Source organism: Malaclemys terrapin, chromosome 3, assembly GCF_027887155.1.
Source record: "Malaclemys terrapin pileata isolate rMalTer1 chromosome 3, rMalTer1.hap1, whole genome shotgun sequence".
Classification (NCBI taxonomy): Eukaryota; Metazoa; Chordata; order Testudines; family Emydidae; genus Malaclemys; species Malaclemys terrapin.
The window spans coordinates 123,708,187-123,721,130 of NC_071507.1; the positions used below are offsets into that span (position 1 = coordinate 123,708,187).

At 41.6% G+C, this 12,944-nt stretch overlaps 1 protein-coding gene across 4 annotated transcripts in view; it reads left to right on the forward strand.

The window, feature by feature from the left end:
- The first annotated feature begins 459 nt into the window (after positions 1–459).
- Positions 460–12,944, forward strand: part of FYN (FYN proto-oncogene, Src family tyrosine kinase) — a 188,852-nt gene continuing 176,367 nt past the window's right edge. For 3 of the 4 annotated variants that reach the window (XM_054023093.1, XM_054023096.1, XM_054023094.1), the window contains exon 1: positions 461–819. The gene's annotated coding sequence lies outside the window, so the exon portion shown is untranslated. Of the gene's footprint in view, positions 820–12,944 lie in introns of all 4 variants that reach the window. The other variant, XM_054023095.1, reaches the window with a different exon arrangement.

The following is a 12,944-nucleotide window of genomic DNA, read 5'->3' on the forward strand; positions in this document are numbered from 1 at the left end:
TTTGGTGTTTATTATTACTACTTCAAGCCAGAGGGTGTGGCAGCAGCACCGCTACTTTCAGCCCCACTGCTCCAACCTTCTCTGAACTTTGCTACCTGCCCCCTACACTAGTCAGAATGGAGATCGCCCCGGTGCCCCTAGCCTCGGCGCCAGTGTGTTACTGAAAGGGATAATTGCTGGGATTGCAAAGCACAGCAGAGCGGAGGGGAGAGCGACCGGCAAACGAAGGGTGCTGTGCCTGATACTACAGCTCTTCCAAGGCACCAGCCCCACCTAGACACCCACCCGCTGCAAGCCGGGGACGCCCAACCTAATCCATCGCACCCCAGCTCCTCCTCTGCCGCCGCCTGCCAATAACTGCGGCAGCCCCCCCAACCGCTGCGCCTCGCTATAGGCCGGCTGGGGCTGCCAGTCTCGGGCCGCCCCCGCGGTGGGGGGGACCCGGCTACGGCGAAGCAGCGCGAGTTGGCCGGGGGCGCGGCTGCGGTTGCGCCATCTGTCAGGCGGGGGAGCGAGCCGGAGCCGGGCTCCGCCGCTGTCGCTCGGGAGGGGAGGACGCGGCGAGTCGGAGCGACGACCCTGCGCGCCCGTCTCCTTCCCTCCCCCGGCTGCAGCCCGCGCGCCGCTGCCTCGGCTCCCGGGGTCTTCGCTGCCTGGGCGCGGAGCCGCCGGAGCTCGCCCCGCTCCTTGCTGCGCCCGTGTGGTCCCTGGAAGAGCCGGCGTTGGCGGGCGGGGAGGAGTCACCTGGGGAGGGCCCCCCGCCGCGAGGGGGATGCTGTGAGCTTGGCTTCGCCGCGCCAGCCCCGCGCTGAGCTTCAGGTAAGGGAGCGAAGCCCCCGGCTGCGGCCCGGGGCGGGGGATGCTGCGCCGCCGGCCGCTGGTGTGTTGTTTCCTTTGTGTGGGTGTCGGTGGGTGTGTGGGAGGCTTTCTCGGGAGAGGTCAGGGCAACGCTGCTGCAGGTGCCCTCCACCCCGAGCCCCCTGGCCTGGGCGTGCAGCTGGAGCCCCGCCAAGGGGAGCGGTGCCAGGAGGGGAGGGGGAGAGGCTGCGGATGCAAAAGCCTTGCATCAGTTTTATGTATTTTTCCTTAAACGTTTGTTTTTGGCTCCTCCTCCAGTAGTAGTTTACCCCCTAAGAAAAACCGAAGCTTTATTGTTGGTGATCTTGCGGGTGCTGCGGGGTTGGCCCTGGGGGTGGATTGTTGTGACCCTGCTGATGGCGAGGATGATGGGCGAGGGTAAGCCAGTTCTGGCAGAATATAACAGGCTTGCTGGGGGGAGCCCGTGGTGCTGTGCGGCTTGATCAATTCACGTTTCTGTTTAATGTTTTGTGGATCTGAAGCGCTCTAGAGGAGCTAAATACTAACTATGATGTAATCATTTAATAATTAATGCTCATGTGTAGCTGGGCTCTGACCCATGCTGCCATTCTCCTGCTTTGGACCATTTGCATGTTTTTGGTTTTGTCCCATTGCTATTCCCACCCCCATTTTAACTCTTGAACTACAGGCTGAGGCTTTATTAGTTACTGAGCTAGAAAGTGAGGTAGCTGAGATACATCACAGGGCTTTATTTGCTGCAATTTACGGGAGAGAAAAAGGGGGCGGGGGGAATAACAAATAAAACTACCCTTTATCCCTCTTAGATTTTATAGGATTTGTGTGTGTGACAAAGGGCTCTTTCAGTGAAGAGAGGCACAAAATGCCCAAGGGTGGTAGGATTTGAAAGGAGGTTTGCTTCTTGTTTCTTTCTCTGTTCCCTGGGGCTTCTCTCTCCCCAGATGAGGCCGCTGATTTGATCTCAATTCCTTTCCAGCCACATTTAGATTAGTGAAAGATACCAAATGCCACACCACGGGTGCCAACATTTTGCTGCATCTGCAGAGCTACAGTATATATGTAGTCAAAGTTTCTTTAATAATGTGAAATCTGGTTTCTACTGCCTCAATAACTTGCCTTGTTGTTGTTCCATGTGGATTTCTTTAATTCTAAAATGAGAACATAATAGCCTGATCCATTCAGTAGTGACTGGGGAGGGAGAGAGAGATGGGGCTGATGCTTAAGGAGAAGATTATTGTCAAGTGCAAGGGAACACACTGCAGTTTTTCATCAGTCATTTTGATACATTCTGTTTCTTAGAATGATTAATAACAGAGCAGGTTTGTAAGAAACACAGAGTATTGAAAATGGTTTTAGAGACCTTGTCGCTTTCCTGCCTGTATGCAGCCTCCTTACCTCCCACATCCTTCCTCTAACCACCCAAACGGCTGTCATTCTCACCAGTTTTCTAAATATCTTTTAACTGGTACTCCCTTGCCAATGCTCTGAACAATTGCAGGTGAAGATCTTTTGCTTATATGTTTGTAGAGGAAGTGGGTTTGTTAGGGTTTAGTCTAGTTCCCATAGATAAAGAACAGCAAATTAAAGGGACATGTTAACTTGAAATAAAGACCATTTCAATAATGAATTGAAAGTAGTTTCCAGCACTACACTCACATGCTGAGTTTTGTGGTTTTACAATCACATTTTCCAATTTTTTTAAAAATGGGTTTTCACTCATCTGCTGTGACAGACTCACACAGAGATAACTGTATATAAAGTTCTGTTAAATAAACAAAGCAAACTAAGTGGGGAATGTCTTTTTAATATTTCAGTTATAACCTTTTTAGTTGTTTTTGTAACAATGGTGATTTTTTAAAAGTTAACCAAAAGTGGTTTTCTTGTTCCCCCCCACCCTTGCCCACCAGTTGAAATCATCCAAGCCAGAAGTGCAGAAGATCTTGGAATAACAGAGAATTCACTCAAACCTTTAATGCTTAATGCATATTCTAAGAAAAAAGATTAGTTGAACCTAATGGATGTCAATTATGTATATTTACATCGGAATATTTTTTTAAAACATGTCTTGCCGAGGTTCATCTTGGGAAAAAAAAGAATCACTTTTAATACATTTTGTTACGTTTGTGACCAGTTTTTTTTCTTCATTAAAAGTAATGTGGCTTAATAGCTGCCTTTTCAGTTATTATGTGGGCTAAGCTTATTTCATTCCTGTTGTTCTGTAAACTCCTGTGAGAAGCTCACTGGAATATTCAGATTGTTCTTGAGGGTTTTTTCTGTGAGCACCAATGCTAAAATTAAGCACTCATGCTAAAATATCTTTAAAAGTATCAATTTGTGAACTCATTTCAATACCATGTTTGTGCAATAGTAATGTTTTCGTTCATCGGGGTGTGTTTTGCGAGTTAATTAACTTTGACACTATTATACACCCTCAGCTCTGGACACACAACTGAAGTCATGCTATATTATCTTTTGATAAAGTGTGTAATGGCATGGGGATATTACTTAATTATAAACTTTAATATAACTTAACGGGAAATAGTTTTCAGATTGGTTGAATACAGTCCTTATTAGGCAATAAAGGACACCTGCATATAGAGATGAAACAAAATACTAGGCAGAGCTGTCAGAGAAGATACTATGGGTACAATGAAAAACTACAAGTAAAGGTTATTTTTAACTTCTGTTAACACTGATATTAGATTTTTAAAAATTAAAACCAGTTAATATAAAAATTCAGAGTAAAATACAAAGAGTGTTGTAAAATCAGTTGTCTTAATATAGTTGTAATTGTTCAATAATTACATTGCATGAAGCATCTGAGTAACGTGGAGCATAGCATGAAAAGGACCTGTGGGGCCAGTGGCTCTATGGGCTTGATTAAAATGAACACAGGCATGATATGATTTGCACTGGATTTATGGTCTAATAAAAATTCATTTAGACAAAGTTAAAACTACATGGTTCCCTCCATGGTGATTTAATGTTGTGTATACCTCACATGAGTGTTATATTTTCAGTTGTTAGAAGTTAGTTCTGCATAAAATACTATTACATGTTCAAAGCATTGTACGTGTCAGCTTATCACAGTTCTGCATTTAACACTGTGTACTCTTACTATGATCTTTCTTCAAGAATAAGAGAACTAATAATGCCTCCCTTTCTGCCCCCCAAAAATTCACTATAGTGATTGAGTCACTGCTACAAAAATAGGGCTTGACCCTGTCAGCCGTTGCCTCAGTAGTCTCATTGAGATCTGGCAATTAAGGTCTAGTTCGGTGAATAAGGGTTTGCAGGATTTGGATCTATATGTTGCAAGTCAGCAATTTATTTAGTATATGATTTTTCAGAGATGCTGAGCACTTGCAATTCTAACTGAAGTCAGCAGGCACTAAAAGTTCTCCGCACTTATGAAAAAGGCTGTTATTTTACTTTACATTTATAAGCAACTGTCCAAAAAAGCATCCATCTTAGACTGTATAGTCCAGATCTTCAGAGCTCTGTAGGCTTCTAACTGCTGTTGGTTTCAAGTAGAGTTAGGCATATCATATCCTCAAGAGGTATTTGACTTAGGTGCCATTGACACTGACCACATCAAATGAAAGTCCAGATTCTTATACACTTGTGTATGTGCTTAATTTTACTCATGCTAGCAGTCTCATTAAAGTTAGTGGGAATACCTTATTTGTAAAGGTAATCGTGTCTCTTCAGGAGTGGGGGCATAAACACAAAACTAATAACAACTTTGACCATATACATCAGAAACTAAGTAGGCCTTGCAGCAAAGGAAAAGTACCCCATCTCCTATCTAGCACTGGCTGAAGGATGACCATTCATTTTGCAAAGGGTTTTGAAATTTAGCTTCATTTCGAATCCGAACAAAACCCGCAAAATTCTGCACAAAGGAAAATTGCTAAGCTTTTTTTTTTGTTTCAGGGCAGTTGAGAGACCTTTTGTTTCAGCTTGCACTCTTTTTTTTTTTTATTTTATAATGTATAATTTCAAATTTTTTGTTAAGTTTCGGGGGGAAAAAAATTTTATTCCAAAAATGCCGAAACAAGATGTTTTGATGTTGTCAGAACATTTTGATTTTTTTGTTCCAAAATGAAACTTCTGCAAAATTGAAACTAATCTTGTGACGAGTTTCAATTTAAATGGAATTCCACTTTCCATTGGAAAATGGGTCTGAAATGTTTCCAACCAGCTTTGCCCCCTGAATTCCATGCCTTAATCAACGTTCCTGCTGTATTTCCCCCACCCCCAAAAAATGCCCCATAAAAATGAGGCTCACAAAAATAACCTGTTTGGGCAACTACAGAATAAGAGAGGAAGTGAGTTTAAGAACTGGGAGGCCAGGAACCTATATCACTCGATATTGATGGAACTCTAACTTAAACACCCTGCTTATCACAACTGTGGAAGCCTGGCATGGGGAGTGAGACTACTAAAGGACTAGCACAGAGTTGGACCCAAGATCTTTATTTAGCGTAAAAAAATTTTTAAACTGAGAGGATGACATTAACTCCAGCAAAGCCTTATATCTAAAAACATTCTTCTGCGACACAAATAACTTTGTAGAGTTTTTGTGGGTAAGCAAATGAATTACACAAAAATATCTTTAATCAAAGAGCAGCTCCAAGGATTGTAAATACAATGCTTTATGCTGAGACCCAAGGCAATAAAATAAACTATGTATTGCAGTTGTGAGGGCTGGAGGCAAGCAAATAGAAGGGAGGATGAAAAATCCCTCAAAGTAGCAGAAAGGGAAGAGAAGAGCCAACATAATGTGCTCCCTCTTCTCTTGAGCCCGTGTCCATTCCATGCTGTAGGCATGCAGTAGTTGTAAGGAGCTGGAAAAAGTGGGGTTGGGAAGTTGCTCCTCTGTGGCATGCTTATCTCTGAAACAGGTGGATGTCCAGTGAGCTGTGCTGCCAGGGGAGAGTGCTTCACATCATCTAATTGCAGTTTGCACTTTCCAATGCTATCCTAAAAAATTGTAAAGAACTTTGTAGGACAGCGTAAAGGAAACTCTGTAGCTTAGTGCTAAAAGATAGGGCGCTAGTTAAAACCTAGAGCCCTCATTGTGAAAACAAGGTTATGTTAATCTTGAATCACAGGGCTTATGCTTCAGATGACTCACAAAGTGTCAGTTCTAAAGCCTTAAGAAGCCCTTTTAAAAATATTTTGCTAAATGACATTATGTCACTTGTAATGAAGTGACTGAAAATTGTTCTGAAGCTGAACTGACAGTAACAGCATGATGTGCATAGAAGTAGGTGAGAGCCTAAAAAAGGTAGGAGAAGCATCAGAGGCCAAGGAGATACCTGGATGAAGAGGTGAAGAGATCAAGGAGCTGAAAAGCAGCAACAGAGAAAAGGAAGGCTCACGCATAGGTGATGTCTGAAGAATGTAGATGCATCACAGAAAGACCCTTTAATTATATTTTAAAAAAGGAAGGGGGGGGGAATCCAGTTTCATGGCAGAGACTCTTCCTAAGTCCTTATTTGAGAGATTTAGGCATCCATTTTTGTATAGATTTTTGTCAAAGCTTCCATTTATGTGCAAACTCAAATCAACAAGTTTTAAGCGTCTGTTAGCTGGATTACTATTTAGAAGAGTAGTTTTCAACCTTTTTTCATTTGCAGACCCTTAAAACATTCTGAATGGAGGTGCGGACTTCATATGGAAATTCAGCCTGTGATCTGCAGACGGCTACCTTAGAAGTCTTAGACTGAAAACTGATTGAATAGAAGTCAAATATAAATGTTGCATGCGTTTGGCATGACATTTGACGCAGCGTGAGAAAGGGTACTAAACTGTGGGCTTCTATGGTAACAGCAACACTTGCTGGTCAAAACCTGGATGTGGGGATAGTCACATACTGTTGATCAGTCAGGAAAATGGAATGCCTTTTCTGGGATCTGAAACTTTATTTTCATAGTCACCTTTCGCAGTCCCCTTAGACATAGTCTCCAGACCCCCCCATGGGTCTGATGACCACAGGTTGAAAACCACTGATTTAGAATATAAAGACAAATGGGACTTTCACTGCATCTCTTCTATTTTAGAATGATGGAGACTTCAAAGAATGTAACTTTTGTTGTTCAAGCATAGGTTTTTGGGCCACATTCAATGAAGTTGAGTCCAATTATGCCAACAATGATCTTGCCCCTTAACTGTCAGGAATACGAACTAAGATGTGAAATGCAGCTTATGGCTTACGTGCCATTTTAGAAAAAGAAAAATTCTCAAATATTTCTGTGTAATGTTTACAGAGTATATGGGGTGATAAAAGTCTTGTCACAAACAGGTTCCCATAAATTGCAGAATTCACTTAGAGCTATACCACTTGTGCTATTCCAAATTCATGGTTACAAACCTTTATATTGTATGAGCATGCATTTGCAATTCAGGCTGATGTTTTCCAGATAATCACCCAGTTTATAAAAGCTTTGATTTTTTTTTCCATTTATGAAATATGAATAAATATTACCTGAACTTCAGCAACAGGGTAGCTTGAGGAATCAAATCTCAACATAAAATATTTTAGTTCCCCAAACCCACCTTTTCTGGTGTTGGTTGGTGAAGATATAGCACTAAAGAGAGTGCTCTAAATCAGGCTTGAAAAATTCTGCAAATCCACTAGCCCAAGATGAATGTAGTGGTTGGACTATTGGAGTGAATAAAATATCATTAGTCTATGTTTTTAATCACTATCATAGTAAAGAGAAGATGAGTAGATGTGCATCAACTAGTAAATTTTGTGACATGTTAAGCCCTTCTTTTAATTAAGTGGTCCATTATTTGTACAAAAATAACTTAGTATTTTAATATTTACTCTTTAAAAGATCTCCAAGATATCAGTTTGCAAAAAGATGAAGTATGCCATCTGATGTTTCTTGCACTGTTCATAGCACATCTTGGCATTTTATAAAAAAGATCATACTGTCAAGATAGCAAAAATTGGGGTTAATGGTAAATTTGATAACATTGACGCTGAGGCCTTTGATACTGTTGTGAGGAGTACAGTATAAATGCCAAGAGACTTTTTTTAAAACCCAAGGAGAGTCCTAGCAGCTTCCGCTATTCTACAGCACTTTAAATTTTTCTCTAGTATGTAATAAATAAATAAATTAGCACTGTTCAAAATGTGTTGAATATTTCTGATATGCTTGCATTCTTACTCATTTTTGTGTTGTATGCATTTGTCAGGTCTTCATTTGTCAAGGTAGTTCCTGCTTTGGAAACATTTTTTCACGAGTATATTAGTGAAGGTTGATACTGAGAACTTATCAGCCGACATCCTATGACTCATGGGACAGCGTTAAGCGTAGAGTAAAGGTTGTCAGTATTTTACATGTTCAATTTTGATTCACATTAATTCTCCCTAGACTTTGCTTTATACTAATTAATTCCCCATAAGTTGTCCTCAGCTGGTCATATTTTACAACTTAGCATAAGACAGGAAGGTGAGATATATTGTTTTGTCATCGGGCTGACACCATTGCTACTGACAGGTTTCAGAGTAGCAGCCGTGTTAGTCTGTATCCGCAAAAAACAACAGGAGTACTTGTGGCACCTTAGAGACTAACAAATGCTCTAATAAATTTGTTAGTCTCCAAGGTGCCACAAGTACTCCTGTTCTTTTTACCATTGCTACTGTAACTCATTGACTTTGTCTGTGAGGATTACAGCAGGTATGATGGGAGCTATTAACTCCATTATTGTTCAGAGTGAGAAACTTTGTAACTATGGCTGGGTTTTTCTTTATAAATACCTCACTAAGAAGCAATGGATTTGATATAACCACATCTACATGGGTAAGTGTAAGACTCGGAATAAAGGCCTCTACCTTTCCAGTAGGCAAGTTATACTCTTCTGCAAATAATGTCTGTCTGTCTCTCTCTCTGTTTTTTTTAATTGGTGAGGTTAATGGCATTTTACCTGGTTTTTAGTCCATCTTGTAGATGGGCCCTCTTGGAGTCTCTCACTCTCTAATTTGTTAACATGCTAAAACAGGTTCTCTGTCTTATATTTTTACTTTCCCAGTGGATGGGGATATATTGCTATCTGCTTGTTAGAATGAGAGAGAGGGTGTTTAGGAGACATGGCTGCTTCTTTCCTCACTCAGCTATTCATAGAATATTATTAGGGTTGGAAGGGACCTCAGGAGGTCATCTAGTCCAACCCCCTCCTCAAAGCAGGACCAATATCCAGACCGATTTTTACCCCAGTTCCCTAAATACCCCCCTCAAGGATTGAACTCTCAACCCTGGGTTTAGCAGGCCAGTGCGCAGTCATCTTAAATTCTGTGCCTCCATCTTTTCTACTTTACAAAAAAGGGTAAAATAACTTATTTTACAAATGTTTTAAGATCCTTAGTGTGAAGATACTATTTGTGTCCATCAGTTTTACTACATTCTAGCATTAGTGATATACAGTAACCAGTGCTGAGAGACCCTCCAATGGGTCGGCTTGAATTCCTAAACCCCACAGTTCATCCACATCCCCTATGAATATTTTTAGTTTGGAAATCTAAGTAATAGAGTTGCTTGCAAGCAGTGCCAGATTAACCTTTTGTGGGCCTGGTGCCAAACATATTTGTGGGCCCCCAAGGGAAACGATTGTAAAAGACAGGAGATTGACACAGAAGTTGTCTTTGACACAGCTGCACAGGTTTATTTGCAATATTTACAAGTTTCAGTTGCAGATGGAGGTGGCTGCCACTAGGGTACCATCAATTTTACCCTAGGGCAAAAATAAAACGTACAAAATAAAACACAGTGGGTAAAAACTGCTAACAAGGCCCTTGCACTTGCAGCTGAAGGTGGTGAGGTTTGTGATGGTCCTTAGCTCCTGTGAGAGTTTCGTGCCACAATCTTGGACCAGCCCCTGAGACAGCTCTGTCTCCCACACAGACAAGCTTTACCCTATGGGTAGAAAATTATCTTGTGCCTGAGTAGCGAAGTTGTAAATCATGATCTTCATCCTGGAGCTTCAGGCGATCTTTGAGATATGCTGGGCACAGGCCATTCAGCATGAAGTGAAATACAGTTATTTTAAAGCAAGTTCAAGAGCTCAACAGAAAATGCTCATGGGAACACAGCAGAGAGAGGAAAAAGGAAACACACTCCTCTCCATGCCTGGTTGGAATATAATAACGCCATCATACCCATCTGCATTAAAAATGATTACAGGAGCAATCACACTCTTCTCATTCCCCATAAATAAGCCAAGGCTCATGGCGCTGCTCCTTTAAAAGGTCACAGATCATGTCAGGGCACAAATCAGAACATCTTTCTCTCTCTGACAAGGAGCATTCCCCATCCCTTTGAGTCCCCCTTGCTGAATATTCCTTTCAGGAGTCAGGGAGGTTGGGGCTGCATGTTTGGGAAGCCGGGGGAAGGGGAGCAGAACAGATCAGACAGTCTCTGGGACTTCCAACCAACTTGCTTAGGTCACCCATACCCTGGGGAAGTGGACTGTGCATGGGTGCCCAGCGGGCACATGGCCCCGTGCCTTGCTGAGAGATGGCACCCTTCCAACCATAGCACGAGGTGCCTAGTGAGTAATCACTTTCCCCTTACCAGGCCTGGGCACCGAGAAAGTTGGACGTTCAAGTCCCACCCGTGTTTGGAGTGAACTTGGAGGTCCAGTGCCCCCAGCTCGTGCCAGGCTGCTGAGTCCCCCTCTCCCGGGCGCCTGCTGTCCTCCCTGCACCTCACCCAGAGGGGCACCCATCTTGCAAAGAAAGGGGCGCAGCCAAGGGGCTGACCCACAGCCCTCAGCCACCAGAGCCTCGCAGGGTCATTCCAGGCAGGGAAAGGGGCTCAGTGGGCACCTTGCTTCCCCTCCGCGGGCAACAATGGCTCCGCATCCAGCTGCCAGTCACAAAGTCCAGCCGAAGCCTCTGGGGGGCTCAGATGGCGTCTGCCCCAGTACCAGGTGCACTCAGCAGCCTGGCCAAACAGAGCTCCCAGCCTGGGCTGCCCCAGTACTGGTTATGGACCTCTTCCGTGTGTGGCCCCGGCACCATTGTAAACCCAGTACTGCTTGCAAGATATTCAGGTCAGAAATCATTGGGAATTTCCTTTCTTGTGGTACTTCTAGGGCCTGGATGAACTCAGGAAGCAGAGCTGTGAGACAACATTCTCTTTGTACTTTAAATCTCTCATGTGTTTAAAAAAAAAAAAAAAAAAGTCAAGTTTGGATCCAAACAAGCGCACTCATCCTTACTGCTATGTACTATACTCTGGATGCAACACATATAGAGTAAATGGCATGTGTTAGATTAATAATGCACATAATGTGGTTACATTATATAATATTGTATCATAACGACTCTATTAACACTTAAGAGAAATTTCAGATTTTTTTTATGCTACTGCTTAACTTTGATTTCAAACTCCCAGAGTTAGGGGTTTTTCTTGGTGGTAAAGATAACTAAATGAAAAGGCTGACTGAGGAAAAAAGCCCTCAGGAGAACAATCTTATGAAAAAATAATCTCTTTTCCTTCTACCTTTTATGAATGAGGGGAACTAGAGGACAAGCACTCGAGTTGCCAGCCTTGCTCACTTAAGCCAGCATTACTGGCATGCTGAAAACTGGAGCAGAATGTCTAGTCCTAACATCCAAGCAGGGATGCCAAAATGAACAAAAGAAATTACGGACTAAAGAAAATGTAAGGAGAACTGTGTGCCTCATCATCTCTGTTCAGTCACTATGTATTGAATAGCAAAAGCATCCAGTTTATAAGATAATTTATTTCTGTGTGAGTTTTTGAGAGCAGCTCCAGTGGCTCTCCTATAAGACGTAGAAATAGAAGATGGTTGTGGGGGGATTGGGTTTGCTTTTTAAGTTATTTTTAGGCCCTCTGGTGTCGGTCTGGTTGATGTAATGATATTTAAAGATGTGTTTAATGTTTTTATTGTTTCCAAAACTTAACAAAACAAAACTTTTTCAAGAGTTAAGTGACTTGATTTATGCATTAGTAGGCAGAATATTAAAGGCTGTATTTGATTTTTTTCCCTCAACCCAGTTTTTAGTTTTGATGGTGAGAATTGCTGTTTGGAGTTCATCTTGTAATTTTTATACTTACTATCACATGATTAATTGAATAGTGGATGGTGTAAGGCCCTTGAATATAATATTCATGATGATCTCATTGAGCACTCATTTAAACCACTGTAGGGATATATTTTTTCCATGCATAAGAATTTGTCAAACAAGCCAGCCAAATTATGTCTTTGTGGTGAACTGTTTAATGATGTGTCATGTAAACTACATCTTACTAAAGTTAGATTTAATCCTCTTATGGCTAATATAGTTCAGTAGAACTATTTGGTGGGGTTTTTGTTTTGTTTATTAATTGGTTTCTTAGCAAAAATGTGTTCTTTAGCCAAAACTTAAGGCCTAATCCTGCACTTATCAAAAGTAATGGTGAGTTTTGTCTTTTTACTGTGGTCCAACATCTGACTCCTGGAAGGGGAGGTAATATATAAAGAATAAACTTACTTTATTGCACGAGCGAAGTGACCTAAAAAAGATTGACTGTTAAATGTATGCTTATTGTGCACTATAACAAAATATGTTAAAATTTAGAAGACACTCACTACTTGATAGTAAAACTTGTTTTAAAGTCTAGTATTAGGCATAAAAAATACATATAGTTACTTCAATGTATCTGTCCTCCAGGAGGAGGGATTACTGTAATGCTGATAGGGAGTTGCACCTTTAACAACTGCCCAGACTTGTGATCAGAAGACCATAACATGGTAAGAATCTGCACTGCAGTTATAAGACTTTATTTCTAAACACTATTGCATCCTTCTTGCAAATCATATTACAATGAGAGGGAGAATACTTTTTGACATACTACATATAGTAATGCAACTCAAAGAAATTGTCATGTCTGTCTGCAGGGTAAATTTATGTAGGCCATATATGTGCTCTTGTATTTGACAAATTGTATAAATTTCAAATCATTATGTAAATTGATTTAATGTTGTACAATGACATAATTGAAAAATAGTTGCTGGTGTACTCCAAAGATGAAAAAGCAGAGAGAGGCTTACTTTGTTCCATGTTCTTCTCAAAACCTATGTGA